Source organism: Leopardus geoffroyi, chromosome C3 (assembly GCF_018350155.1).
Source record: "Leopardus geoffroyi isolate Oge1 chromosome C3, O.geoffroyi_Oge1_pat1.0, whole genome shotgun sequence".
In the NCBI taxonomy this organism is placed as follows: Eukaryota; Metazoa; Chordata; class Mammalia; order Carnivora; family Felidae; genus Leopardus; species Leopardus geoffroyi.
The window spans coordinates 130,127,771-130,132,526 of record NC_059338.1 but is presented as its reverse complement, the minus strand read 5'-3'; the positions used below and the strand labels follow the sequence as shown (position 1 = coordinate 130,132,526).

Here is a 4,756-nt window from a genome sequence, read left to right as displayed (position 1 = left end):
CCCTTTACACTCTTAAATACTATTGAGCATCCCAAAGACTTTTTGCTTATATGGGTTATATGTGTAGATATTTATTACATTGAACATTAAATCTAGGAAGTATTTTATTAACTCGCTTAAAAATAACCCATTACATATTAACATAAACAACAGGCTTTTTATGAAAATATGTTTTTCAAAACAAAACCAGAATTTAATGAGAAGAATGGCATTGTTGCATTTTTGCATATCTCTTGGATGTCTGGGGTAATGGAAACCAGCTGAATTCCTCTGTCTGCTTCTGCATCCAAAGTGTTGCAACGTCCCAGGTCACATAGCATCTGGAAAACTTCAATTTATACCTGTGAAAGAATATGAGTAAAAAGGACAAATAACAGGTTAGCATTATTACAAAACAGTTTTGACCTCACAGACCCCCCTCAAAACGTCTTAGGTACCTCCAAGAGTCCTGAAAGCATAGTTTGACAACTTTTCACTTACCATATTCCAGCCTCAGTACTCCACCTTGGATGAGCCATTAAATTTTCTGTGCCTGAATTCCTTCATTTCTATTTTTATTTAAAAAAAAATTTTAAATTTATTTTGAGAGAGAGAGCGAGCAGGAGAGGGGCAGAGAGGGAGAGGAGAGAGAGATAATCCTAAGCACAGAGCCTGAGGCAGAGATCCATGCCACACCAAGTGCTGGATGCTTAACCAACTGAGCCACCTAGGCGACCCCTCCCCACCATTTATTAAAAGGGAGAGGGTAACACTGCTTACCTCGAGGAGTTGACATGACACTCACTTAGAGCTGTGTCTGGTACAGATAAAACTCAATAGTCATTAGCACTATATTTAAATTTTGTAAAAAATATTTATTTATTGTTGACAGAGAGAGAGACAGAGCATGAGTGGGGAAGGAGCAGAGAGAGAGGGAGACACAGAATCCGAAGCAGGCTCCAGGCTCTGAGCTGTCAGCACAAAACTCTACGCAGGACTAGAACCCACAAACGGTGAGATTGTGACCTAAGCCAAAGTCGGATGCTCAACCAACTGAGCCATCCAGGCATCCCAGCATTATATTTAAATACAGAAGTTGATTATGACTTTTTTTGAGCTGTGATATTTTTCACAGACAGTATTTCATTTTGTGCTACTTCCTTGGTCAGAAATTCATCCCCTGCTTAAAATCTTCTGGTTATGGAAAAATTAGGCACAGGTGCCAAAACTATTAAAAACTCACACACTGCTGTTTTCTTTTTTTGAACAAGATTTTTTTCCCTCACTGTATTTTAAGGTCCATTAACATTTTTTTTTGTATTGATAATCTCTTTGTGATCAGGACTGAGGAAAACATGTCCTCCCTCTACCCAAGAGAAATATGCCTGTACATGATGATTCTTCAAACACAGATTTCATTTGCTATTTTTCCTCGCCAATGATCTGAATTCCTGAGAAGTCCAAGAACAAAACTGCCTTCAACCACGGTAATAGTTCCTTAGGGATCATTGACCTTCAGTGCTTCTGTCGCTTATAACCATTTGGCATATTTGATATAATTGTCGTGAAAGCAAGGTGAATTTGAAGTGCCAGTCAAGAACATTAGCATAGCACGTTGATCTTTCCCCCAATCAGATCGCAGCAATTTCTCTCTGAATTCAGGATGTTTGGCATTTGCAGTCTGTGGTTTGATTTCACCATGTGAATTAAAATGAAAACGCTTCACGTCACGTAAGCAACAGATGTTCTATGTGTGCAAAGTTGTGTAGTCTTGTAATAACTATCTTAAATGTGAAAGAACTTCAAACGATAATAATACTAGGTTAATCCAAGAAGCATTAGCAGTCTCCTCCTCACCCACCCTGAAAAGGGAAGCATTTATGTAACTAATTAGTTTACCATAGTAAATAATCCACTGACATTTATAAGAAGCATTCCTATTGGAGCCTCGAGTAAATATTATGTTACATGTTAAACTATAAATAGGATGAATTGTGGTCCCAGGCCCAGGTTTAAAATGCTACGGAAAATAAGTGAGCTCCATCTGGGTAAAATGGGTGTTACACGTCCTCCATACACAAGTGTCCAATTGCCCAGCTCGGGTTCCCTATAGCTGCTGTGGAAACTTGACGATTCATCTCACTTTCCAGCACAGCTCTGCAAGGTAGCTAAAAAAGAGTGAATGTTTCTCTTGGGGAAAAAAAAAAAAAAAAAAAAAAACCATAGAAGAGGAAAGAAAACGAAGTTTGTAACTGACTTACGGAAGGCGATTCTCTCTAGCTTTAAGTGAATGGTGAAAACAGCATTTCCTACATAAGGCAATTTTGAGTTTCTGCTTGCAGCTTAGATGATTTGAAAAGTTTATGCAAGGAAATCATGGTGCTCCAGATCATTTTATTACACTTTATCTTAGCCTCGAAGATCTGTGCATTTAGTGATTTTCTTCAAAGCTGCACATCAGGTGTAGCAAGAATAAAGCCCAGGGTAGAAAAGTGGGTGATGGAACAGGATCTCTACATAGAGAAAGCTTCTCAAGGCCAGAGATTTATGTGAAGCATAAAGCAGGTGCTCAATTTAAGGGAGGCCTAATTAAGAGGGAGCGAGGAGGGGAATAGAAAGGAGAACCAGTATTTTTAGGGCTCACCCAGGCATAGCCAAAGAAGCAGCTGCCTTTCCAGAATATAAGAAATCACTCACTTGCCCCATTCCTGAAATTCCTACCATGAGAGGCAGACGTTCAAATAAAATCTTTCTCTGTTGAATGGTCACATTCCTGTGTGTGGCAACATATTGATCCATTCAACTCATTGATTCAACATTTCTTCTGACTCATGAATTTTTCTGGAAATGTAAAGATGTCAGAAAAAGAAAAAAGTTGTTTTCTGTCTTGAAGAAGTTCACAGTCTAGTGAAATAGATAAGAAAACAAATGGTGACTGTCTTAGTCAGTTTGGGCTGCCATATCAAAATACCACAGACTGGGTGGCTGAAACAACAGACATTTATTTCTCGAAGTTCTGGAGCCAGATCAAGGTGCTGGCAGATTCTGTTCCTGGTGAGGCTTCTCTTCCTGGTCGTGTCTTCATGTGGCAGAGAGAGAGACAGAGAGAGAGAGAGAGAGAGAGAGAGATTGTGCGTGCACTCTAGTGTCTCTTCCTCTTTCTATGAGGACACGAATCCCATCCTGAAGGTCTCACCCTCATGACCTCATCTGTACCTAATCATCTCCCCAAAATCCCACCTCCAAACGCCATCACACTGGGGGGGGGGGGGGTAGGGCTTCAACATATGAATTAGGGAGAGGGACACAAACTTTGAATTCACAACAATGACATTAGTGGGAGATGATTAGGTTCAGATAAGGTCATGAGGGTGAGACCCTCATGATGATGGGATTAGTATCCTTATAAGAAGAAGAGACACTAGAGAGTGTGTCCTCTCTCTCTCTCTCTCTCTCTCTCTCTCTCTCTCTCTCTCTGCGCCACACGAAGACAGGGGCAGGAAGAGAAGCCTCACCAGGAACAGAATCTGCCAGCACCTTGATCAGCCACCCAGTCTATGGTATTTTGATATGGCAGCCCAAACTGACTAAGACAGTCATCATTTGTTTTCTTATCTCTCTCTCCCTACTTCACTAGACCATGAACTTCCTTAAGATGGGAAACATACTTTCCTACGTCTGAACAGTTTAATAAGAGATACAAGTAAACAGGCCAGTGTAATGTTGTAAGTGCTGTTAGAGGAATACATCATATTATAGGAACATACTATAAAAGCTATTTGGAGGGCAGCTGGGTGGCTCAGTTAGTTCAGCGTCCGATTCTTGATCTTGGCTCTCAGGTCATGATCTCATGGTTTGTGAGACTCAGCCCCATATTGGGGTCTGTGCTGACAGCAGGGAGCCTGCTTGGGATTCTCTCTCTCTCTCTCTCTCTCTCTCTCTCTCTCTCTCCCTATTTCCCCACCACCCCCACGTCACAGCACCTCCCCTCTCAAAATAAATAAATACTCTTAAAAAAATTAAAAAAATAGAAGCCATTTGGCCAAATGAAGAGAATGAAGAATAGGAGAATGAAGAAAACAGAATTTTAAGATACTTTCATCATATACAACTGTTATATTTTTATTTTAAAAAATGTTTTATTTACTTTTGAGAGTGAGAGAGAGAGAGAGAGAGCAAGTGGGGGAGGGGTGGGGAGAGAGAGGAGACAGAGAATCTGAAGCAGGGTCTGAACTATCAGCACAGAGCCCCATGTGGGGCTGGAACTCATGAGCTATGAGATCATGGCCTGAGCTGAAGTTGGATGCTTAACTGACTGAGCCACCCACGTACTCCACAGCTGTTATATTTTTAGATTTCTACTTCCAACTAAAATCATTTTAATATTTTTTGATAGAAAAGGATAGTTAGGTGATTACCTGAATTATTAAATAGCTGTACTACAGATAATGCCCACCTACGTGGTCCTGTGCTTTGGGGACATTCTATAGAATTGCATATTTCTTTAAAAATTTTTTTTTTATATTTATTTTTGAGACAGAGAGAAGCACAGCATGAATGGGGGAGGGGCAGAGAGAGGGAGACACAGAATTGGAAGCAGGCTCCAGGCTTTGAGCCATCAGCCCAGAGCCCGACGCGGGGCTCGAACTCGCGGACCGCGAGATCGTGACCTGAGCTGAAGTCGGACGCTTAACCAACTGAGCCACCCGGGCGCCCCTAGAATTGCATATTTCTATGTAGAAAGGCAAAAGTGGTACCTGAGGTGGTAGAAAGCTAA

The 4,756-nt window shown here is 41.0% G+C and overlaps 1 long non-coding RNA gene across 1 annotated transcript; it reads left to right on the top strand.

The window, feature by feature from the left end:
• Positions 1-943: 943 nt before the first annotated feature.
• LOC123584924 lies at positions 944-1,722 on the top strand. Its single transcript, XR_006705784.1, has 2 exons — positions 944-992; positions 1,322-1,722. It is a non-coding gene; the product is annotated as an uncharacterized LOC123584924 (long non-coding RNA).
• The last annotated feature ends 3,034 nt before the right edge of the window (positions 1,723-4,756 follow it).